Here is a 26733-nt window from a genome sequence, read left to right on the forward strand (position 1 = left end):
TGTTTTTATTATGTATTTTGTGTTCTCATTTTGTATTTTGATGTTGTGAACCACCCTGTGATCTTTGGATGAAGGGTGGCATACAAATGTATAAATAATACTAAAATAATAGTAACTGATGTGTTGAGTTATATTGTTTTATGTGTGATGTTAAAAAATGAAAAGTAATATATATATTTTTTAAAAAATTCTATGCCATAGACTTGTCATTGTGCTTCTCTTTACTTAATTCAGCAGTTGTTATAAGTACTCAATCATTCTGAAATAATACTAAAAACCTTCAAGCAAAAAAAAAATTTAAAATCTTGCAAAGTAGCATACAAAACAATATCTCACGAAAAGGCAGTGTTGACTCGTTACTATTTTGCAACCAACTAAAACTGGCACTATTCTGTTCCCTACATTTAATAGGATTAAGAAAATCTTCACAGAATATAAGTAATCCCACAGCATGATTCTAAGCACTCTATTATTGTACTTGTGAATTTTCCAAAATGACGTACTGCTTAAAACCAATCGACAACAAAAAGTTAATAGGGTTTTCTAAACCCAGACGGGAGATATTTACAGTGGCATGTGGCTAGATCCGGAATTACGGTAAGTTTTACTTACAGCAGAACTATTGAAATCAATGATACTTAAAATCAGTAATTAAAAAATGAGTAACTAATTACATTCCATCAAGTCCCTTTAGATTCATTGATGTGAAACTTTATGTCAGGGGAAACTGCTGCCCCCAAACATTGTTGGCCTTTAGCTTCCATCAGCCCCAGCCAGCATAACCAATAGCGGGAGGTAATGGAAGTTGTACTGTGCATTGCAAATGACTGTTCCTGCTTTTTGCCTACAACTCAATGGTCACAGCCTTCCCAACGCTGCTCTATGTGTTGCAAATGACTTGCTCAGAATCTAATTACCTAATTTCCCAATTAACAGAATCTAATATTTTACTGTGCTTTACTGAAAGGGTGAAATATGCAGATTGCATTTCCTGGAGTTTATTTTGTTTATTAGTTAAAGCTGTGATTTGTGTTGCCCTTGTAGTTCAACGACCCAGTGTGTTTTAATAAGGCAGCTCAAATGAAAGTAAAATGCCTGCAGTATTACTAGGCCCAGCTAGCATTTGGGAACATCCCTGCTGCAAATAATTGCCCCACCTGTGAGTGTTTGTGAAACTCTCCAGGAGATTTCAGGAGCAAAATGTGCAGATGCTAAACCCACCTCAACCACTTCTCTCCCAGCAGACTTCATTCACCCCCTTCCAAGACCTCAAGATTCTGGTTGGATTCTGGTTTCATTCAATTATGCAGGTGCTCTGGAGGGGGGATATCAGGTCCCCCCCAATGCTCATGTCAAAAGAAATACTGTCTATAGGAAGCCAGTGTAATTTAGACCAGCATAATTTACCCCTATTCCAAACTCTGCTTCTGGGAGGGGAGTATGGACCCAATGTCACATGACTGAGCTGAACAGAGTTTGGAATAAGTATAGATCTCTCCTTGTGTCTCCTGCCCTGGCCACTCTCCCAGAATACTCTTTTTGGGAGACCTACACTGCTGTAAGTTCTTTCTGTCAGATCGCCAGCTGAGTCTGGGTGAGGGACTTAAACTAGTGTTATCTGCAGTTCAGCACTGGGGAAGGACTTACACTGGGATTGCCCCAACTCATCCAGGAAAGCCCAAGATCCACCAAAACCCAAACACTCATCCAGGCAGATCTTGGGTTTGGATTGTGCTGTTAGGCATCATGTAACATTACTCCAAACTTTGCTCATTGCCCCAAATCTTGCCCTTGTCCCTCTGGAAAATGCACTAAAATGGAATTAATATTAGCAACAGCAACAGCAGCAGCAACAACAACAACACAACAACAACAACAACAACAACAACAACAACAACATTACCCCCGCCCATCTAAACAAGGCTGCCTTCAGATGTCTTCTAAATCCTGAATCCTATGTAGCAGCACTACTATGCTGTTCTGTATAGAGAACTGGTCTGCGAGCACACATACTAGTCAGAGGCATTTTGCTAAGAATGTGTGATGGCGTCAGGCCCATGTAATCTGTCAATTTATGATTTAAAATATTAAAGTCATGCATATGGGAAAGAAAGTATAAATTACTCTAATAAACTCAAATAAAGATAAAACATCCACAGCTTTAGCCATGGCAGAATTCCTGCAGTTAGTCCAAAATATGCAGCCTGAAATAGACCTGATCAGATATATAAACCATTTTGATATGTTCACTAAGAGGAAATTAGAAGCAACACATTCTCCAAGAATCTTATTAAAGATCAAGAAACTGTCAAGGGCATACACAATAAGTAATATATACAAGGTGGAAAGAAATCTGTTCCAGCAAACAAAAGTATGGATAGCATTCTTCAAAATAAACTGCACACTGTTTATTAAATTTTCAAGACTATTGCATTACTTATTTCAGAAGTGTGCAATTAAAATTCTGTCAAATTAGTTTTCATTTATTTTTTTTGTTTCATCCTCCTGTTACATTTTCTGATATCAATAAAAAGGGGCAGATATTATATAAAGTAAACACTGAGTATCGCCACCAGAGGATTTGTGTCAGGGCCAATTTTCCATATTTATTGAAAGAGATACTTCCAGGGTGATATTTCACATATTATGTTAAAATATACAGATCATACATAGCACAATAACTGTACGAAAAAGCATCAAGTGTGGGTTTCATCATTCTCTATTTTCACAGGCGCAAAAGAATTCCATAAAAAAGTTTAATATTACCATTAACAGCAAGAGGTGGAGCCCATACCCTCCAACAGTTACCAGTGAAAATAGGGATGTCCCATTCCATAATGATAATTTTACTATTTATACCTGACACATCTTACTGGGTTTCCCCAGCCACTCTGGGCAGCTTCCAACATACAGTTTATAAAACATAATAAAACTTTCAACATTGAAAAACGTTCCTATACAGGGCTGCCTTCAGATGGCTCAGGTGTGGGATAATTCCCTATCCTACAACATTTCTCCAATGAAAATAGGGACATCCTAGGGAAAAGCAGGACATTCCAAGATCAAATTAGAAACCGGGATGGCTTCTCTAAATCAGGGACATCCCTGGAAAATAGACTTGGAGAGTCTGGGAGCCCTAACAATATGAACCACACACTTACCCTGTTTAGAGAGTTGCATCACCAAATTACAAATGGCAGCTCTCAATGCAAAGGAGATTGGTCATTAGTCACATTTTTAGAGGAACATTCCCATGCTTCCCTCGAATATTATAGTCCAAGTGACTTGCTTTCTACATCTTTAGGGCAGTTGCCAAGGATCTGACTCTCAGGTTTGGTCCTGCCTTCCCTGAATCTCCCGTTTTCATTTTTTGGCCCAGCAGCCATTTTAAAATTTCCTGCAATGCTATTCCAGAGCAATGGTCTGGCAGAGCATTGAAAGGTATTTAAAATGGAAGGACGCTTGCTGAAGCATGTTGCAGGTTGCAGTACTTTTGCTACCAATGCCCACTAATGCTGTAAGAGCCATGCGTTTTCCTGAGGAGCGCTTTGAATTGCTGGTAGCTCTGTTTAAAGTGCTACCACAGAGAGGAATAAGGCAAGCGGACTAACAAGGGACAAATGCGAACAAATGTCGTTACATATACCAAACTTTCTTATGACTAGGGGATAAGGACTATGGGGGAAATGTGACAAAGATGAAATGCAAAGCCCCAAAACTTGTACCTCTTTTTGCATTACAGAGCCAATGCAGAGCTTTCTCTACAGTTTGGCTTAGTGAAAAGAAACATATTTAAACTTCAGAAGACAGTTACAGAATGTAATTGGGTTCTTAACTCCTGGAAAACTCGTTTACAAGATTTCAGCCTATGAAATGCAGAGAGAGAAAAGCTCATTTACTTGGTACTAATTACTGGCCAGACAGTGAATCAATTCTGTACCATTTCACAGCAGAGAGCTAGTAATGAGCATTTCTAACTTTCATAGAATTAGTGGTCTAATGGGGAACATGCTGTGAGCAAATGGAATACAGTTTGCTAGCTGAGATTTATGATAAATTGTGCTGTCAGAAGTAACTAACCGCTGAGTAAAAGTCTCCCTTGATTTTTTTCCCTGAGTCTTGTTTCTCATTTCAGTGTATAGTGTTGTCGCTCTCATGGCTGTTAACAGCGGAAAGTCAGGGAGGGTGATTTGTTCATTAGGTACTGCAGCAGATCTTTCCTAAAGGACCCAGCATTTCAAGGAGCATCCAGTCAAGTGAACTCGCTTCTTGAAGTGCTGCTTCTGACCAAGTAGTGGGGAAATAGTTAATTAACAACTTGGAAATGTGCACTTAATTTTCATCTCACCAAATAACTTTGGAACAGAATAATGGGGCTTCCACATCAATTCCATTCCAGACAGCTGCTAGGTCCACATGCAGCAACCATCAATAATATTATATTCAAAAACCTAATCACATCTTAAAGTTCAAGAGAACTCTTGGCTACATTAGGTTGGCCATGAAATGTTTATGGCAGGTATTCCTTCCTAGATCTATGATGTACACACTTCTGTTGTCAAGCTGTTTGTTTCTTTGGAAAGCCAGCTGATGGAGACAAGGAAAAACTGCCAGACCTGATCAAAGGCAGAAAGGAATTAAATCCACAAGAAACTCTGTAATATCTTCCCCTTTTCTGCCTAAGCAGAATCTAATGATTACTAAACTTAAGAATACTAGGTTTGTTTAGAATCAGTTTGTTATGTGCTTTTACTTGTAACACATTTTATCTTGTTTAAGAGAAAGAAATTGCTTCATTGTTTGGTGGCATTTTCAAATAGAGGCAGTGCCTATCCAGTACATTAGCAGGCTACAATCTTCCCAGGGATTAAATCCCACTGAACTCAGGATTGCATTTTAGAGTAGACCTATTGAAATTAGCGGATGTAAATTAGTCATGTTTATTAATTTCCATGGATCCACTCTAAATTGGACTAACTAAATCCTTACAATGCAATCTTAGCTATGCCTACTCAGAAGTAAGCCCCAATGATTTCAAAAGGCCTTGCCGCCATGTAAGTGGGATTAGAATTGTAACCTTACTTCTGAATAGATATGTATGTTTCCTGCTTGGCAGGGGGTTGGACTCGATGGCCCTTGTGGTCTATTCCAACTCTATGATTCTATGTATAAGGTTGCATTGTTAGGCCTGTTAAGAAATTAGATGGCATGTGTTGTGAAGATTTGCAACTCCTGACCAATCGTGGGTCAACACATTGGAAAATTAAGCCATCAAGAAAAGACAACGGAAGACAATGAAAGACAACAAGAGTTTGAACAGCTAAGCAGTCATTTGGTACAATCCTGCCATCATAAGGCAGCTCCGTCTGCCCACCACCACACAGATCAGTCTGCTAAAGCAACAGCCAGCACCAGATGTTCTTGGATTGTAATTTATTGCCCGTGGCTGTTCACAATGGTGGCTGGGACAGTTGGGAGTCTCATAAGTGCACGAAGCACATCAGATATGTGTCGCATATACCACCTCAGCCATTGTGATAGCAAACTTGAAAATAGGGTATTATCATAATCAAGATATGTACACAGAATGGATGTTGGCAGACTAACTCTGCGTTACACAGATGTCTGCAAACGTGGCATGAAGGCTGACAACATTAACCCCGCCATGTGGGAATCCCGTACGGATGATGGCAGTGCCTGGAGACAGGCGGTCAGGTTGTGTATCCACAGCAGTGATCAGAGGACAAATAACCGCTGGGAGGAGAACAGAGGGAGAAGAAACGCCATGGTGCACCTGTAGCAGCAAAACCGGACACCTTTATCTGCCCCACCTGCACTAAGACAGGTCTGTCCTGTATCAGTCTCTACAGCCACAGCAGGCGCTGTAACTCTCCAATGACTTGACTTTATCCCCAAAGACACACTCTTCCATTGTCTCTTGAGACAGACAGATGCCAACAAATATTTTATGTGGAGAGGTAAAAGAAATGGCTGAAGCAGATGCTAACTCCGGTTCACCCAGTGTGTTCGTAATTTTGTTGATACTTGTACAAGGTGATGCATGTGCAGAAAACCTGAACATGACATATTAACATTCATTATTTATTTGACCGTACAAATGATTGCAAAAAACAAAAAAAAAAAACCCCTACGTGAAACTTCTTTTCTTTTTGTAGCCATTTTAGAAAGCTGTAAATTGGCTGCAGAAATAAAAAAAAAAGCATTGGAAAGCATGTGATGCTGAATTTTAAAAATAGTGTCCTGTCACACAAAACTCCTTTGTTAACACACTAGTAAGAAGAATGGGGAGGGGGGACGACCCACCCATCTCATTGCATGACTATTAGGTGCCACCTAGTGGCCATTATTGTCATACTCTAGCTCTCAAAGTATGCCAGGATTAATATGCCATACAATCCCAATCTTTAGTTAACATTGGATCAGAAGCATCCAATGAGGCTGGTTTAAATGTAAGAGAACAAGTGGCATCTGCAACAAAGTGTTGCACTGTCGAGTGCTCCTGTTTGGTTAGCCCTTCTTTAGTATACTCCATTCCATTTCCCATCTTACCCAGTTTCCCTTTCTAACCCCCTTCCCCTAAAACAGTCTGTCTGCATTCTGTACTGGGTTTGTGAGTCCTTATCGGCTTGTGTCCTCATGTGGAATTCCCCCAAGTCTGCTGATACTTCTTATCTGAACATTGGAAATGTAAGGTGTTATTTGAGAAGGAACCTTCCTTTCTTTCACATGAAGAACTGGGATTTATTTATTTAAAAAAAACTGGTGAAAAAGGTTCTGTGTTGTCAGTCTTCAGGACTGTGGTTTGGCAAAGAAGATCAGATTGTCACTGCTATTACAGTTCTCACTGTATGATTTTTATAGTGCTGCTTTGGTTTTAATTAACCTTTGAGATTTTCTGGTTGGTTGAATTGGCTGGGTAGAAATGTGCAAAATAAAAATCCATTTACCTTTACAGAATGTAAACCAAACGAAGGGAACTAAAACATGATCAGTCTTTTGAAGACTTTCGCCAGCCAGAAAATTAATATCCAGCAGACACTTCCACAAAAACAGCAGACTCTTAATATTAATAAACAACTTAGAATAATATGCTATTAAATTCTCAGAGTGAATTTCTCTGTTAACCACAAATGACAACATAATAACAAGTGATGAAAATAAAGGCCTAGCACAAAATCTCTGAAAACAAGTAGCATTTGATATCCACCCACATGACCGCCCAAAAGCACACACACCCCTTTTGCATGAGGTTTAATGCTATTATGTGGGAGGAGAAGCTTTTGCGAGTGTGGAGCAGAGGAGCTGCGTAGAGCAGGGAGGGCCCCAATTGCAATTGTTCAGGGTAGGGGGGTGGGGGAGGGGGGCAGGACAGGTATGGGGCACATAGCACAGGCACTTAAGTGACTGTGCCATATGCCAGTCCCTTCATCCCACCTGGGAAATTGTGCTGGTCCTATCAGCCAGCCCTTGGGTCTGCGGCTGCTGTTGCTGAATGCCAGGTTGGCTCCGAATAAGACCTCCCTCATCCATGATCTGATTGTGGATGAGGAGGCTGGTCTGGTCCGTGTCACTGAGACCTGGGTGGGTGAGCAGAGTAGAGGTGATCTCACCCATTTCTGTCCACCTGGGTACTCGGTGCAGCATCATGGGCCAGTGTTAGAAACTGAGATATGAAAGCTAGGAGCTAAATGACACCTTAAACCTAGGTTAAGGGCGCAACAACGGAATGTCTAGGCACACTTTTTTATAACAAGAATACAACACTGAAAATGAATGAACTGCAGCTAAAATATTATGTTCATTTTTCACATGGTCTAGTCCTTCCTCTGCCTAACCCCTAACACACAAACACACACACACACACACACACACACACACACACACACAGGAACTTAGGATCTAAGATATTATGCTAAAAATGTAATACATGAAGTGATTCTGACAGACTGTTTAGAATCTGACTACTTTTAAAGTGGCATAAGTAGGCATTTTAAGTAGGCATTTACCTTGTAACTTATGATAAGAATCACCTGCATGCTACCAGTGAAGGAAACATTTGTAGACTCTGAGATTTTTTGTGGGCTAATAAAAACTCCTAATAAACATTATTGTAAGCTAGTAACTTCGGTAGATTTATTTGCAAGGTTGGCGTATGCAATTAGGAAATTTACAACCCAGTCCTCAATTTATAGCTCAGCTGGAATTGCATGAGTATCCACCCATCCTTCTCTACTGCGGTGGAACCGCTGGGAGATACATGATTATCATGGTGGTTGCACAAGGCCCTATGCACTTGTAAACTCTCAAGAAACAATGAACAAAAATGGCTAGAGTGTCTTTTTCATTAGTGATGCTGATGAAATTTGAGTAAATGGGTCTTGGAACACAGACTCTCCCTACTCATAAAAGCATACTCAATTCAAGCTGACTCTAGGACCCTTCAAGACTAATGCTGACTTGAAATGGAGTTTATCCACCATCCCTGCCACTTGTTCTCCCCTTACCACTGAAAACCAGATCCAAAGCAGGCAGCTGCCTGATTCTAAGATGAAAAAGATGCTCTTAGGCATGTCCATGAGTCCTTTACTGCAAAAACATAGAAACCTACAAACTCCACAATACCAGCAAGAAATGGTCATATTCATCTAAGCCAGACAGGTATCCTCTCTGGTCATTTGGTTTGCCTTTCCTAGTACGGGGACAGCTAGCAATACAGAAGGGGCATCTCGCAGTGGGTAAGATTCACAGACATAAGCCTATTTGCAACCCTGTGCCACCACTGGTACCTCCTTCCTCTTTTCAAGGGTTTGGCAGGGTTGTTTCTGCTGAAGGCTGGGCAATGGCAGAGGAGGAAGCTGCTGAATAAATATACAACTTAGTTTCTCAAGTCTCCTTCAAATGGTCAAAATCTCCTTCAAGGTTTTTTGAGCAATCTAAGGGAATACGTGAAGAGCCCAAATTCTTTTCATGTTCTCTTATAGCCCAATGTTATTTACTCTAATTAGCACGGCTTTTCCAGTGTTTAAGCAGATGTCCCTCACCAATATTAACTGGAGATGGGGAAAACATAGGACCTTTTGCATGCTAAGCATGTGGCCTACCAACTGGCTATGGACCTTGCAAAAGCCGTTCATGATTCAGTAGACAACAAATCAGTACTACAGTGGAACCTCAGTTTTCGGGCATCTTGGAAGCCAAACGATTTGGAACCCGAACGCCAAAAACTTGGAAGTGAATGCTTCCATTTTCGAACACATCTCGAAAGTCCAATGGCTTCCAAGGTGCATTTCTCCATTGAAATTGCTGACCACCCATTGCGCCTTGGCTGTCAAACGGTCTTCCGGGGCAGATTACGTTCAAATACAGTGATGTTATAACGGCAGATGCTAACAAAGTTGATGCAACTATCTACAATTGGCAATATTATTCTTACTCTTCCTGAATAATAATGTTATTACCAATTGTAAACAGCTGCATCAAATGCACTAATCTGCCATAGGTTTTGCAGCAGCAGATATCCTCAGCTCAGCTTAACAACTGAACAGTGGCTGTGACCAAAAGAAAGCGCTCATTTAGAAACTGACCCTGTTCACATATTCATGTTTTTCTCTTGAGGAATGCAATGACTGCAAACGATGGAGTTGATTACAGAGGCAGTAACAGCAATCTTTCCAAACAGAAGAATATAAAACAATGTATGACATTAAGTTTTTGAGGCTTGGCTTGTAACATCCTGAAAAAGTTAAGTGTTTAACATTTCTTTACAAGGAAGTCCTGGATTAAGAATAAAGGTTTACATATGGCTCACCATGCCTTTCCAAGACATTTAACTGACCATTAAAAATAGGTGTATACAGGGTTAAACATGATCCTATTCTGAGAACCCTACAGGAAAAAAGTAACTGGTCTTCAACAACAAAGAAACAATGCTAATTCATTATATACCATTTCAGTACAACAGCAGGGCCAGCCCAAGAATATTTTACCTTCAACAGCAGTGTGCAATCTAAAAGTTGAGGCATCCATTTTTCAGCATTGCAAGGAATAATGGGGAGTAGCATCTAGGTGGCTTCCTATAAATATTCCCGAGGGATAGCCGTGATAGCTTTAGTATAAAGCATAAAACTGCATATTTGTAAAAATCAGAGACGGGGAAACTATGGTTCTCCAGATTTGTTGGACTCCAAATCCAACCAACTCCAGCCAGACAGGAATTACGGGAGATGTAGTGCAGCAAAATCTGAAGGGCCACAGGTTCACCATCCCTACTGTAAATTTAATGCTAGCGACTGACACCAAGTTACATTTTCTATTTCAATTATTCCAGCGGAGAAACAGTGAGCTATAGCAGTTATGATTCCCCATTCCCTGCCCTGTTCATAAAACAGCACATAGCTAGTCACAACCCACAGGAAATAAGCAATTACTTCTAGAAATGTTAATGAAATGAAGTGTAAAGAAGTACTATATTCCAGTTGGTTTAGTAACTTACATTTATCTGCTATGAGTAGAGTACTAATGAAGGCAGGACCAGCAGGCCTTGATCTGTTGCTGTCTGGAGGAATCTAGTCAGGTAAACATACAGGAACCCTCACTAACCTGCACATTGTGATCTAGAATATTGCAGATTCAATGTTCTAGAACGCTTTCCAACTTTTACAGAAAAAAGGAGTGCAGCTCTTTTTAAAAACCACACATGAATGTTTCAGGGACCGTATCTACAAGCAACAAAGAGAGCACATTTCAACCAATTTACAATACGTGTACCAACTGCATTTCATAGAATCACCAAATTGTAGAGTTAGAAGGGATCACAAGGGTCATCTAGCCCAACACCCTGCGATGTAAGAAGCTTAACACCTGATCCCCCATCCAATATGAAACCATACCGGACCCTGCTTAGCTTTGCAAATGTACTGTTTAGGGAAGCTTTTAATGTTTAATAGACTATTGCATTTTAATATTTTGTTGGAAGCCGCCCAGAGTGGCTGGGGAAACTCAGCCAGATGGGTGGGAAATAAATAAATAAATACTAGCAGTTTTACTGCCGCACCATTTAATAATCTTATTTTGTGCATTATTTGCTTTGAGTGCGTTATTCAATATTTAAAAGCATAGTTTCAGTGTAAGATTTTATTTGTACTGTAGTTACAAGATGAAATAAAGGCACAATTTTATAGGAAAGAACCATAACAATTAAACTACCAGTATCACTTTCAAAGCCTTATTCTAGAGTTTTTGATAATATAACTTAATGCGTCACAACAACTTAATAATAATTTGAGTTGCAAAGTGCTATGTCAAAAACCAAGACCACAAAGCATTGTTTCCAATCAGAAGTTTCCTTCCAGAAGCCTAATTTTGCTAAGGAAGTTGGCTTCACACATTAAGAACCAGCTGTTCTGCTTCTTTTGATATTCTGAAGTAACATACAATAAACCAGTCTCCTTTTTATGGTCCAGGGACACAGCTGGAAAGATCAATTGCTATTATCATATTTTATTAATAAGTCTGTTCTTAGGGTAATGGGAGGGGGAAGAGAAGCAAAGCTTTAAAACAAATAGCCTTGGAAATTTTAAGAACCATTTTGAGTTACTATTAATCTACAAATTGGTAGTCTTCAAAGAAAGTAAACATTTTATTTTAGTTAGAATATTGCCACTTGTGCTTTTCAAAGTAATGGTAGTGAGCTTTTTTTTAAAACTGTCAAAACCTTTATATTCATGTTCTGCATAACTTAATTTTGGATTTCAGAATCTCATTTATTGATGTCAAAGGAAGTCCTTTAACTAGTTTCAGAGGGTAAATTAAGCCCCTAATACCATCCTCAGTGACCTGCATAGGTATCACTCTCTACCTCCTGCTAGGTTCTTTCTAATTAAGAAGAGTGACACCTGACATTAGAACAGCATCATTCCCCACTACAGCTGACAGACGAGTTCCGGAAACTCTGATTCTCTCAACTAGTGAAAGCATTTTCAGCTCTTTGACCTTCAATTTCTTTTAGATCTGGGAAAACAACCACCGCTCCCCAGTGAAACTGAACAATTTGAATTTAAGCTGATTTATTTCTCCCCATCTAAGAATCAAGTGGGCCTAATGAGATGACGCATAAGGACAGAAGTGTCAGTCTATGCCCATGTGAGACTGAAACAAGCCAAGAACATTAAGACGAAAACTAGCCAAAGTCTAATCAGCCTTTTCCAGGACTCCCAATTTAATCTTCTTCCTCCAAGGGTTCAAACCTTCAGTGGATACCCAACTGTAAATGTTTTTTTGTTTTGTTTTGTTATGTTGGAAAGTAATCTTTCAGAAATAATTTTATAAAATCTTATTTAAACCTTTATGTAAATTGGGGGGGGGGGGAATATAGTGCTTTCCTCCCAGTTCATAAACACACAAGCCAGTACTGTACCTATTTCTAGTCATGCATCAATCCACTTTACATTTTATAGTAATTCAACAGTGTTCCAACTTAGGAAACCTAAATTATTAACTTAAGTTGCAGCCTGCCATCTAGTGTTCCGATTTTCACAAACTTTTTCTATAATGACGGACAGCAAATCCTGTCTACATCAAAAACACATTCAGTTCAACTGAATTTCAGTGGAGCTTATTTCCAAATAAATGTGTGCAAGTCAGCAACAGTGAGGGATAAACTCAGTATACCTCACTGAGCTCCACAGACCTTACATTTGAACAAACATGTCTAGGATTTCACCATCAACTGGGCTTAAGGTGTTTTATAAAAAACGTTCTGAGACCTGATACACTGCAAGGAGGAATTTTTTAAAAGTCAGAACAATACTGCATCTTTATATACTCGATGCAGCATTCGAAATTCACCAGATGCCAGGCACGTTTTGCTACTGATACAGGTCCAAATGCGTGGAGATTTCTGGGTGCTAGGATGGCAACCATAGTTTAAAAACCTCTGCCATAGATAATGGTTAATACCATTTCCATTTCCCCTGTGTGCTTCTCCTTCTTGCATACTGGGACAAGTGAATTGTTGTTGTCAGCTACAGTCAAGCACCGTAGTTAAGAACATAGAATTGTGTAAGTGTAGCATTGGAAGGGACCCCAAGGGTTATCTAGTCCAAACCCCCTTGCGATTAGACATTTTGTTGCAGTGACCATAACCTAGATTTTAAGGTGCCATTTGGTGCCTAGCTCATATATCCAACACTGACTGGATGCAATATATTTAGGCATTTCACTGAATTATGAACAATATTCCTGCAATTATCGGTAAATAAACAATTTACAGTGCAGTCTTATCCATGTCTACACAGAAGCAGTTCCTATTGAGTTCAACAGGACTTACTCAAGGTATGTGTATGTAGGATTTCAGACAAAATACACTATTCGGATCCTAGATCCTTAAAAAAGTTTCGTATGATATGACCATTCTAGGAACCTATAGTTTAAGGGCTACCAGCAAATCAGAATATCAAACCAAACTAAGCTAGGGGTGTGTGTGAGAGAGGGAGAGAGAAAGAAAGAGAGAAAGAGAAAGAGAAAGAGAGAGAGAGAGAGAGAGAGAGAGAGAGAGAGAGAGAGAGAGAGAGATGGAGGTGGAGGGAGAGTGTGAAGACCCAGCTCATTCCCAGACTCAGATTGTTTTGACTGAACTGCACAGATCTCAAGTTTACAGATCTCTGATATCAGAAGGCAAGTTCCAAAATAACTGTTAATCATCAAAGTAATCCGGCAACTTCAAGGACAGCAATTTAGTACAATTCTTTATTCACTATTAGCAAATTTGCTATCCAACTCCTTAAATAAACTCATTTCAAGAAAAGAATTGTGGTTTTTAACTAATCATTAAGAAATGGAAAAAAAAACTTTCTAGTATTTAACTGCCATTTGACTATTAACACCTTTTTAAAATGGATGTTAAAATTCTCCAGAGGGGTATAATCCATTCTCTTTTAGTCTTTATTTTATTAAATGTATTTTTATCCTACTCTTCAGAAGGACAACCGTCCACGATAAGCTCACAACAATCAATTGTGAGATAGTTCCCATGCCTAAATCTAAACTTTTATCTTGTGACTAAGGTCAGTTTTTCTACATTCATTCTATCATCCTTCCTGCTTCAGGCTTTGGTGAGAAAGGTCAGTGAGGGCCAATTTCACACACATTTGTACCTCTCCACAATAGCTGGTTTCTCAGGGTTGCTGTATAATGTTTTGTCTACACAGAGGTCATCAGAAAAAATACATTTTTCTATGTGCAAAATAATCTGTGTCTCCCTAACCGAGCCTTGTAAAGAAGCCCACAGGACTTACTTGCCTTTACACCAGTGTCTTGCCTCAGTAATGGACTGGATGAGAGCCAACAAACTGAAACTCAGTCCAGATAAGACAGAGGCAATTTTAGTGAGTGGTTCCCTAAATCAGATGGGTGGGACATTGCCTGCTTTTGATGGGGTTACATTTCCTCTAAGAAGCAGAGTCATAGCTTGGGGGTACTCCTGGTTCCTTTGCTGTCGCTTGAGGCTCAGTGGCTCGGAGTGCCTTCCATCAGCTTCAGCTGGTGGTCCAGCTACGCCCCTATCTGGACAGGGATGGCCTAACTACTGTTGTCTATGCTCTGGTAACCTCAAGGTTAGATTACTACAATGCGTTATATGTAGGGCTGCCTCTGAAGATGGTTCAGAAACTTCAGCTAGTGCAGAATTCAGCGGCCAGGTTGCTCACCGGAGCAAGACGGACTGAGCATATTAAACCGATCTTGGTCCGACTGCACTGGCTACCAGTTAATTTCCGGGCCCAATTCAAAGCGCTGGTTTTGACCTATAAAGCCTTAAACGACTCAGGATTTCAATACCTCAAGGACCGCCTTGTTCCATATGAACCTACCCGGACCCTGAGATCATCTTGAGGCCCTTCTTTGTGTGCCTTCTCCTCAAGAGGTCCGGAAGGAGGCAACATGAGAACGGGCCTTCTCTGCAGTGGCTCCCCATCTGGGGAATGCTCTCCCCAGGGAAGTTTGCCTGGCGCCTTTATTATACACCTTTAGGCGCCAGGAAAAACCTTCCTTTTTAACCAGGCCTTTGGTTGACCTGGTCAACATCCCATACCCTTTTAAAATGTGGCTCTTTGGGGGGAGGTATTATTTTATTGCTTTTATCTTTATTTTATATTCTGTGATATTTTTATGTGAACTGCCCTGAGACCTCCAGGTATAGGGCAGTATATAAATTCTAATAGTAGTAGTAGTAGTACTGTAGTAGTAGTAATAGTCATAATACACAACAGCAACTAGGCTGTTCAGGGCTGACAAAGGAGAGACTCAGAGCTCTGCTCCTGAACAAGCAGCCTATTGAATTTCTATGCAGGGCACTGAAGAGTGAGAAACCTCTTAGTTTCCTTGCTAGGCACAGAGTACGGACAGTGTGTCACATCCCTCCTCTACCCCCGAATCTGTCACGACTGGACCTAATGGTCAGGGGTCCCTTTACCCTTGCTTTATGCACTGGCTGCAAAAACAAAACAAAACAAAGGATAAAATCACTATAAATTGTAGTGGTGATGCAGAGGTTTAATCTGAAATCAAACTACGTAGATTTAAGCTTCCTGGTGTCTCTGATACCATCTCTCTTACAACAAGGGTGTTGCCGTATATTGTGGATGTATGTTCTGTATTATTTTATTGATACTATTGCTGCAAGTTTGTCATGGCCTTTGGTTAGAACAATAAACTCGGTTATGTCTATCAGCCTTGTATTGTCTATGCATTAACACAATCATCAGGGGTAGGAACTATCCTGCAGGACTGACACTGCCTGCATACTCAAGAAGCTCACTCTTTCATCACAGATGGGGGCGAGTGTTATGTCTTCGAGGAAGGAGCAACTCCTGCTGAATCCCAGACTGATGAGATTCCGAGTTTTCAATTGGTACAAAAAAATGGTGGAAACCGTGCCAGGGGCACGGTTTATTCCCGTGTTCAAGGTATCCGATAGGGTTTGACTGAATCCTTTAACTCTCTCTCCTCAAATGCCCAGCTAGGCACAAATAAGGTCAATCCCTTTCCATCTCCCAATCAGGAAATACATGCAACAAGATGTGACTGAAAAGGTGCCAAGCTGTTTCCACAGAGGCTTGAAGAAAAACTGTGATGCAAACCAATAGCAATGCATTTCCTTTCCCTCCCCCACCCACCAGTGCATGTTCACTAACATGCCTTAACTTCTAAAACACCCAGGGGTCTCCACAAGCACAACCAGCTCCCTGCTTCATAAAACTGCAGAGATGGTTGTTCATGTGGAGGGAGCTTGGAATGGCAACAGGAGGGAGGAGCTAGCAAACTCATCCCCACTGGATTCCATCACAGTGTTTATTTTACACACATTGAACACTTGATTCACATATTAAAGATGCAAGACTAACAGCAGCAAATTTAGCTTCTTTCTAGCTTGAATGGGAGTGTACGAGGTCCCTGTGCAGACACACCCTTGTTGACAACAATCCTTTCATTTATTAACCACTTTGTATTGAGCACAGCAATTATATTGAAAATAAAATGTACTTTGAGATTCCCACAAACGTGGACTGCAATTCTGTGAAGTCAGACAGCTTACATGTAATTGATTTCAGTGGGATTTAACTGCGCACAAGGTTGCAGCCATCGTAATTTTGAATGGAGGACAGAAAAGCTGAATTATGGAGTCCTGCATTTAGGGATTCTCCTCATTGTTGCCAAGTAAATTCAACTTTAAATCAAACTGCAATGGTTACAGAAGACTGGCACACATGAGAAACCCTCAGTAACTCAAGTATGACCCAGCGCAAAAATGGAAGTTCAAAAGGAAGAACTGTCCTAGATTTTCTTCACAGAATATAGAGGCTTGTTAAGTATTTAAGGAAATACTGAGACACTATTATTATTTTTTAGTTTATATCAGAATTAATTTTCTCTGCTGTATTTATCTCAAAAACTAAAAGAGAAATGGAGCAATATGAAATTATTTCATGATGTTTCTTTAGGTCAAGTGTCTAATATGGTAAGCCAGCTCAAAAACTGCCCCTGCCCTGTAAAATATCATAGGAAGAAAAGGAATAATGTTTTTTTTAAGTTACAGTGACCCTGCCCAGTGGAGCTTAGCATCTAAATTTTCAAAGTGAAAGAGACAATAGTTAGAAGGAAGAAAAAAGGGGAGCAAGGGGGGGAAGCAATAGAGAGGAGAGGGGTAGCTTTAAGAACAAGATACGCATGTAAGCAAATGCCACTGAAGATACTTAAGTGTGGAATGAAGTTTTAAGCCAAAGGCTGCTTTACTTAAAGCATCACTATGCTCTGTCACTATTCATTCATAATGGAGATGAATGGCTATACAAATCTCTCTTAGATACATGTGACAATCAGTCATACCTAGGGAAATCTGAAGACGGGAATGTTTTCATGCGGAGTTTCAGTTTTAGGTAGCAAGTATGAGACATGCTTTTGCTCTAGCCAAGATGTGCAAGTCATGCAGGTTTGCCTGAATAGAAATCTTCAGGAAAGCAGTGACATCACACTTTACTCATGCCATTCTTTTTTTTTTGCGTAGGACGAAATCTGAATGATGTTCTCCAGTTTTATAGTTTTCTACAGAAGGGAACAGGAGACCTCTGGTGGCCAAACATACTATTGGCACTTTCATTATTTTCTGTTCTGATCCTGTGAAAGCTCATAAACAGAAGGGCCTATGGAGCATCTTATTACAAGAAATCACCAACTCCAAAGGTACCACATTGGTTTTTGTCTGCAGAATAATATGCCTACTCTTCTGAAATATGCTCTATGTAAACAGCAAATAAAAGTCACTTGCTCTTTTAAAACAAGTATTTTTTATGCTTTACAAGTTAATAAGCTTGTCTTGCTCATCAGCATCAACACAAAAAAGTGTGATCACAGGCTATACACCTAAAATATGCACAATTCCAAAGACAGCACAGTGACCTAAAACATTTGTTACGTTTGTAGAGTGGTTTTACAAGCACCTAAGCTGTAGCTATGAATGAGAGTAGCTTGTTACAGAAATCTGCAAAAAAATGCCACTGCATGAAAGCAAGCCATTAATGCATTCCTAGTCACTTAACCCTCCTTTGAAATGTAAACCCTATTTGTCTTCTTCAAACGAAAAGAAATGGGCATATATGATTATGTTCAAATAATTTTAAGTGTAAATTTCATAACCTAAATTTTATTATACTTTTTTAAAAACAACAACAATTGTCCAACCAGCTGTACATAGACATTTCACAACGCACACAAAACATCTGTAATGCAGAATGGACTTGCTTTACTAGGTGATGTACAGAACAAATTACTGATAGTCTGTGCCTAGCGTCTACCAATCAGTCTGTGTGGACAGAAAGTTAAGCAGCAAGTAGCACTAGCTAGGTGCTAAGGGAAGTATTTACAACCCAAGAAAAAACAAGTTAGTTTAGGTTATGACATCAACACTTCCCATTTTAAAAATCCCCTATCAGTATATACTGTACCATAAAACATAATGAAAGGTTAAAAACAAACTTCAATAGACCATTGTGGGGGGCAGACTCTTAATTGCTTGCATAGGCCTGGCGTGTGGCGTTGTGGTCTAAACCATTGAGCCTAGGGCTTGCTGAACAGAAGGTCGGTGGTTCAAATCCCCCCGATGGGGTGAGCTCCTGTTGTTTGGTCCCACCTCCTTCCCACCTAGCAGTTTGAAAGCACGTCGAAGTGCAAGTAGATAAATAGGTACTGCTCCGGTGGGAAGGTAAACGGCGTTTTCGTGTGCTGCTCTGGTTCGCCAGAAGCAGCTTAGTCATGTTGGCCACATGACCCAGAAGCTGTCTGCAGACAAACGCCAGCTCCCTTGGCCTATAGAGCGAGATGAGAGCGCAACCCCAGAGTCGCCTGCGACTGGACCTAACGGTCAGGGGTACCTTTACCTTTAGGCCTAGCAGAACAGAAAAGTTTTCAGCAGGCCTTTTAACTATCACTCTGATGTGCAGGGTTCAATCCTGTGTTGTCTACTCCTACAGGCAAAACTGTAGGATTTAACCCCTGCAGAGAGCAAGATTGAACTCTGCACATCGGATGGGGAGTGGAGGGCTCAAGCTTACTAGTTGCTGCCTCACTCATTAGTTTCTTCCCACATCCCTGTGGACCAACGTTGACAGGTAGGCAAGACTGCCAACCATCAGTCAGCTGAGCATAATTATGATGTCACATGACTGAAAGGTGGCTGGTCCCGCCCATCTGACAAAATTTGCCTATGGGTATCTGGTGAGATAAAGATCTGGACCACTGGATCAACAAAGTTCCCAGTCCGATCTAAGGGATGTATATGGGGGGGGGGGCCTGGGCAATATATTGATATATTGCCCAGGACCGGGATGAGAAGCAGACCCTCTGCTAGAGGGAGTCAAGAGTTCCTTCCTCCAGCGGGCCCTGCTAGCAGAGGGACTCAGGAGCAGTGGCGGCTTCACCCGCAATATATCGCTGAGTGAAACCTCCATCCCACTCTGCCCTCAAGTGACGCAGAGGGAGAAACAAGCTGTATCAGCGAGGCATCAATACAGCTTGTTCCTCCCTCTGCATCTTTAAACTGCTTGATTGAGCAGTGACAGCACGGGGGCTGTTTCAGCTGGAGAGGGGGAACGTTCCCGATCCCCAGCTGATGCTGCGTTGTCCAGCTGGCAAGCACCTGGGTGAAACCGCCTCAGCTCTGGAGGTGAGAGCTGGGGCAGTTTCACCTTGGTGTCTCGCAGACAGAGGCCAATGCACCTTGTCTTTTCAACAGCACGGTATATCGCCAAACCGCTATGTTTGGCTGGCGATACACTGCAATGTTGGAAACCTGTTATCGCCCAGCCCTAATATATAGTTATGAATGTCCCTTTCCACCATTACAGTAGACATGAATATTGAGTCAAAGGGACTAGGCAATTTATACCAAGCAACACCAACAGAAGAGCAGCAGTTGATAAACATGTGTACCTTTCTTATATGATGGAATTTAAGTGTATTTTTCACCTGAGGGTTGGAATCTCTATTTAATTTATATTAATAACATGATCAGTGGCCTTAGGCATTATTGCCTGAATGTGAAGTATCAATCATGCAGAGGCTGTTCCAGCATATGCTTCTTAGTCAGTGGTTCAGATTCCACTGCATTTTGATACAACAGGAAGTCTTGATACACATCAAGCAGCAAATAGGACATGAAGATAAGTCTAACAGTGATGTGAATTCCACACTAATTTAACAGCTGCTAAAGCCCTTTACCAGTTTCCTGCAAGACAACATCAAAAATTGGGGGGGGGGGGAATAATATTGAATTTAAAAATTATGCAATTCAAGCATTTGGTTTTGTTTTTGAAAAAACTCACTAAATTATACAGTATTCCGTATGAAAATATGAAGTTTCATTGTAGACTTTAAAACAGAAGAAATGTTAACGAGCAACTATAGTAATTAATTGTTAGTGAGGATAGGAGGAGGACACGAATGCCATGTTTCAGCAACTTGATATGCGGTATATTGACTTAAACCGGCATCTAAATCATGCTGTCTCTATACATTGAAGACAACTGCTAAAATTACGTGTGCAGCTCAACCAACATTAAGTACTTGAGACTGCAATCCTAAACATACTTACTATACAGTAAGCCCCAGTGAACACACTAGGATTTGCAGCTCAGTCTTGTAAGTATTTATTCAGAAGTAATTTTCTCCTATTTCTGCGAGAGTTAAGAATGTGCTTAATCAGCTTCCTGAACACAGTTATGGATCATTCCCCAATTCTTGATCTGGAGGACTGCCCATCCAGTCCAAGTTCTGTTTAAATATACAGACCCTTAAGAAGGAAAAGCAAAAAGGATCCCTGCAGAGCCTCAGACCTAGAGAGAACAATGAGCATGTGCAAAGGTTACCTGATCACACTCATTCCCTCTATAGTGAGCTATATTGTATTTCTATTTAAATTACAGTCATTTTGAAACCTGTATAATAAATTACCCTATACTAATTTTATGCAAAAATCTATTCCTTTTTTTGGCAATGCATTTCCTCTTTGTTGGTGATGTGTAAGTGGTTACCCTATGAGGTACTCAGGAAAACCAGTACATGTAGCAGAAGCGTGACTTCTGTCTTCTGGGTTTCTGAGGGTTTTCCTGTTGTTATTCTGTCTCTCACAGCTACAATAAGCCTACCATTAAAATTATGGGCTGGTCATTTCTTCATCAGAGGGCAAATGGGCAAATTTAGCAGGGGATCAAATACTTCCCCCCATTTAAAATTTGAAAAATTGTTCATCATGTTTTAATCTCTCTGCTGCTAACTTATATAAGTAAATAAAAACTTACTTTGATAAAAATATTTCTAAAATTGGTAGCAGTTCTTCATAAAAGCAAGGTGACAGAATACTGGAGTAATTCCTGATTTATTATCTTGAGTAAAGAAAATTAATTACATAGTGAGGATAATATTCACACTTCAGTGTTTTAAAAATCATTTTAACTATGCTTGTTTGCAGTCAGGTGGCAATCTCTCAATTTTACCAACAGAGGTTTCTTAAGTATAGTTGTACTTCTTTTTCTCTGCACTAATCCCATGCTTTTTCTTATTTACTCTCTTCTACATCTTGTGCGGTAAAAATAGAATACTACTTAATGCCTATATAACACCTTTCAAGTGTCTGAAGTGATTTGCGTATACTATTTAGCACAACAATCCTGTAATGCAGGCCACTTTTCTTGTCCCCCCCCCCCCCCGTGGCAGTTTTGAAGCCAAGGCCAAGAGAAAAGTGGCTTGCCCCTCAATTCATGGCAGGGGTAAGATTTGAACCAGGGACCTCCTGGCTCAACTCCTAGCCACTACATTACGCCAATGGGGATCTCAATTACTGCATTGCAATCCTGCTCATGCCTCCTAAGTAATAAGACCCACTGAGTTCAACGGGATGTATTCCCAGGTATGTATGTACAGGGACTGCAGCCTAACTACACTAGCTTTAATCACTGCGGGCCCAATCCAAAGAAGGTTGCTGCAGATTGCTTGTGTAGCAGCTTTCTTTTCTACCACTCACACCACCATCCACAGGCTCCATCATAAAAACTCTCCTTTTGAAACTGCTCTGTGTTTAAGCAGCTTACAACACAATGAATTGTGTGTGGGCTGGGTTGCACTATTTGTGGAAACAGAAGGGGGAAAGCCCAATGCATGAGTACTGTATTTGCTAAAGCGTTTCTGTTTACTAAGTAACAGCCGGCTACCATTGGAAAGTGGGCACTTAACCAAAGCTATGCTAATAAGGGACAAAAGCATGAACTACTGTTAAGTACATCTTAAGAGATGCGGAAATATTAACACTGATGGTCTAAAGCAGAGGTGCGGAATCTGCGGTCTGCTGGATGTCAATGATCAATGTGTGTAACAAGTGATGGTGTTGGGAGTTGTAGCCATTTCTGGAAGGCCACCAGTTCTATATCCCTGGTATTAAGCCACTGACTTCCTAATCTAATGCAAACAGATCTATCTACTCAGAAATAAGTTCCACTGAGTTCCATGGGCTTCACTACCAGGTGTGTTTAGGAAAGGATTATAGCCTCAAGTGTATAGCCATCTCCAAGTAAATACTCAGACATATGTTACCTGAGACTAATTCATCTACCTATCCATCTTTCAGATTCACCCCTCGTTATTTTTGGTGCAAAATTCTACAACTCTGATTAGGGCGCTGTGCCAAAAATAGTGAATAGTGAATCCTTTCTAAATCATCAGCACCATAACTTTCCCAGCCTGTTGCTTTTCCTTTTCAGAAAAGGGAAACAGATGAATAAATCCAACAGGTGTTTTTTTTTTTTTTTAAATGTTGCTAGGGCTATGAAAATGATTGTTTTCTGAGCAGGACTACTAGCTTCAGACAGCAGCTAACACGAAACACGGAAAAATGATTTCAGTTGAACAGAGAAGAACAGGGTGGAGCCAGAAGGCACTAAAGAATGAAACATGAACAAGACTTGGCTCTTGTAGTCTATGCTCAGCTGCACATTCGAACAGCCACCGCATTACTGGCATACCAGTATTACTGCTAACATCAACAACAATAACCCACCCGCTCTTTCACGTGACTTTTTTTTTTTTTTACAGTTCATCAAAACAGAGTTGAGTACTGGCCTATCGAAATTCTGGTTACACTGAACAGGGCTTGTGCCCTAGATATGTAGTTTTCCAGTGCACTTGTTTCCCTGAGGCTGGAGGGGTATTCTCTAGTTGTTTCAGAGAGTTGCAAGGTGGTAGAGGAGAGGCATAATGGTCTCTGGCAGGCAGGTTTTGCAGGATATTGCAGCGCTTCAGATCATGTTTATCCAAAGGCGACAAGTGGGGGGGGGGGTGGAAAGAAGAAATGATAATGCACATGACAGGCAATAATTCCATTTCATGCCAATATCTATTTCTGATTCCAGCCTGAGTAACATTTATTTGTATCTGTGTAACCCACTCTTCATCGATTTTGATACCAGGGTAGGGTACGACAAAACCACCACAACAACCAATTTCAAACACAAACACTAGCAATGCACTAATAACAAATGCATCAAAAAAAAAGCAACAATTTAGTAACATAGGCACCTAAAATAAAAGCAACTGGGTAAACCACACAGTCATGGTTACAAGGCCTGAGCAAACAAGTAAGTTTTCACCTGGGGCCAAAATGATAGCAGAGAAGCTGCCTGCCTTATTTAGGAGGGAAATGCCGCGGTGCCATCACAGAGAAGGGCCCATCCTGCACCAGCATGGAACTGACGTGGGGCATGAAGCAGAGCCTGCTCTGAAGATCTTAAGGCACAGGGAGGCAAAAGTGCTCCTTCACCTCTTTCAGGCTTTAAAGGAAAGCACCAGGACTCTGAAGCAAAAGGGCAGACAATACGATTTGTTCAGTGTAACACGATACCATCTGGCTGCACTGATAAAAATTATGGCAGCCGCATTCCACACTAATTGAAGCTCCCAAGCCATCTTCAAGGGCAGCCCCACATACAAAGCATTAGGGCATGCTGATATGGGTAGGAGGCCAGTTTCATGTAGTATCTGGAAGTGATACCTGGATGCATCAGACACCAAAAATAAGTTTTGTCCCTCTTAGCTTGCAAAATTCCCTAATCACGTACACCTTCTTCTAAGCCACTTCATTGTCCAGCCTCAGAGTATTCCTCAAAGTAACAATATCATTTCTAATTATTTTTACGTCTCTCAAATGTAAGCTTTCCATCCACATTTTTGCATTACTGCACTTAACAAAACAAGTCAAACAGTAACTTCTATAAGGGTAAAAACTGGCCAGACGCTGTTTAAAAAAACAGCTTGGCTATAAATAATGTATTTTATATTGCAGTATAGCCTCAATTATCCAAAGGTGGGTAAATAAGGAGGACAGGATGGGTAATAAAGGACATACTTCTAATCAGAATTGTAGACAAAGGCAACAGCTATTGACACAAGAGTTTGCTTGGCAATTGGTTGTATGGGAATTAGATAATAAAAACAGTCTTTTGGATCAGAAAAGTTTAGATAGTAGAAGTCTTGCTGCATTATACAAGGCACTTCATAAGGCATACAGTCAATATGTGCTTAGAAAAATAAACTGGAGGGCATAAAATGGCATCTTTATGGGCTCCGAGAATATTTCTCCTAAGCGTGAAGTAAGAAATATACCTTATTTTTCGCCCCATAGGGTGCACCGCCCCGTAGGACACACCTAGTATTTTTTGGGGGGAAATAAAGAAATAAAAATTTATTTCCCCCCCCCCCAGGCGCGGGGCTGGCGCAGGGGAAGCCCGAGCTTCCCCCGACCCCAGCCCCCAGAACAGCCTGCTATCCACAAGCCTAGGGAGCCCAGCGGGAAGTCGCGTCGGTCTCCCTAGGCTTGCGGATATCTGCGCGAAGCCCGGGACTGCAGGCAGCTCTGCGCAGCCCTCGGGAGAGCAGCGCGACTTCGCACCGTGCTCCCGAGGGTTGCGCAGAGCTGCGCGAATCCCAGGATTGCAGGCAGCTCTGTGCAGCCCTCAGGAGAGCGACGCGACTTCGCGCCGGGCTCCCTAGGGTTGCACAGAGCTGTGTGAAGCCTGGGACTGCAGGCAGCTCTGCGCAGCCCTTGGGAGCCCGGCGCGAAGTCGTGCTGGTCTCCCAAGGGTTGCGCAGAGCTTCCTGAAGCCTGGAGAGCGAGAGGGGTCGGTGCAGCGAAAGCCTGCATTCGCCCCATAGGACGCACACACATTTCCCCTTCATTTTTGGAGGGGGAAAAGTGCGTCCTATAGGCTGAAAAATACGGTAGGTTGCCATCCACAAACCTTTAGACAGAGAATGCTCTGATTTAATTGTTCTTAATTTCACGCCATATATTTAAAGCACATTTGCAGATGACATTTAATGCACATCCTGAGAACTGTAACTTAGACCCTACAGAGCTACAATTCCCAGCACCCTTAAAACACTACAATTTCCAGGACTTGCTGGGAAAAGCCAGTGCTTATTTTCTGGGGGGACGCTTGGATACGCATACCCCTAAACATTTTGTGAATCTAAGTTTGCCCTCATGGAGGGGCAGTATTTCAATATGAGTAAGAAAATGAGAGTACCCCTAAACATTTTTAAAGGGGGGGAAAGCACTGGGAAAAGTTATGTGTTTTAAATGTGCTTTAGATGTGTGGATGGGTCCAAGAGCTGTAAATCAAAAATACAGTGGTGCCTCGCAAGACGAAGAGAATCCGTTCCGCGAGTCTCTTCGTCTTGCGGTTTTTTCGTCTTGCGAAGCAAGCCCATTAGCGGCTTAGCGGATCAGCTGATAAGCGGTTTAGCGGCTTAGCGGATCAGCTGATAAGCGGCTTAGCGGATCAGCTGTTAAGCGGCTTAGCGGATCAGCTGATAAGTGGCTTAGCGGATCAGCTGTTAAGCGGCTTAGCGGCTTGGGAAAAAGGGGGGGGAGGGAAAAAACCCGCAGGAACTCGCAAGACATTTTCATCTTGCGAAGCAAGCCCATAGGAAATTCGTTTTGCGAAGCACCTCCAAAACGGAAAACCCTTTCGTCTAGCGGGTTTTCCGTCTTGCGAGGCATTCGTCTTGCGGGGCACCACTGTATCCTAACTCAACTAATTTACAGGTTGCACAGAAAGAACTGTGTGGCTCAATCCTACGCATGCTTAGTCACTGAGTTCTACTACATTCACTGGGGCTAGCTCCCAAGTAAGTTTGTAGCTGCCTACATAGGTCAACATTTTTAACAGAGCAATCTGTGCCAATTTTTGTTGCACTGGGCGTTGGGTTGAAGAAACTTAACCTTCCATCCAAGCCCTCCAACCCTTAACTGCAAAGCTGACTGCAGCATCCCCCAGCTGGTGTAGAGGTCCCCCTTCCACCTGTCGAACATGTGGGTAGGCAGCAGCCAATGAAAAGTGCTGAAACCAGAGGTGGGAGGTAGAGGGGATTCTGAACCAGCCCTACTATTGTGGTGTGATAGTACCGAGCCCAAATGCTGTGCCTGTTCCAGGCTGGAAATCGATCTGCCCTCAGTATTTGGGTCTGCATACTAAGTTAATAAACTGATACACATTACTGAGAGAAGTATGATCTCAATATGTACCTAAATCCATGCGGATTAAAAATATTTGATTGGCACTGCCGAATTATGGAATTCATAGAATAGAAATCAGAATATCAAGGCACCCAATT

General features: G+C 41.3%; 1 protein-coding gene across 7 annotated transcripts in view; it reads right to left on the minus strand.

Annotated features, from left to right (window-relative positions):
• The window catches only part of BBX (BBX high mobility group box domain containing), a 121162-nt gene that overhangs the window by 49501 nt on the left and 44928 nt on the right, over window positions 1-26733 (minus strand). The window contains exon 1 of one of the 7 annotated variants that reach the window (XM_081198968.1): window positions 10514-10638. The exons of the other annotated variants lie outside the window; for them this stretch is intronic. The gene's annotated coding sequence lies outside the window, so the exon portion shown is untranslated. Of the gene's footprint in view, window positions 1-10513; window positions 10639-26733 lie in introns of those variants that run through there. 7 annotated transcript variants of the gene reach the window in all.

This window comes from Podarcis bocagei (genome assembly GCF_964188305.1).
Source record: "Podarcis bocagei genome assembly, chromosome: 6".
Lineage (NCBI taxonomy): Eukaryota > Metazoa > Chordata > Lepidosauria > Squamata > Lacertidae > Podarcis > Podarcis bocagei.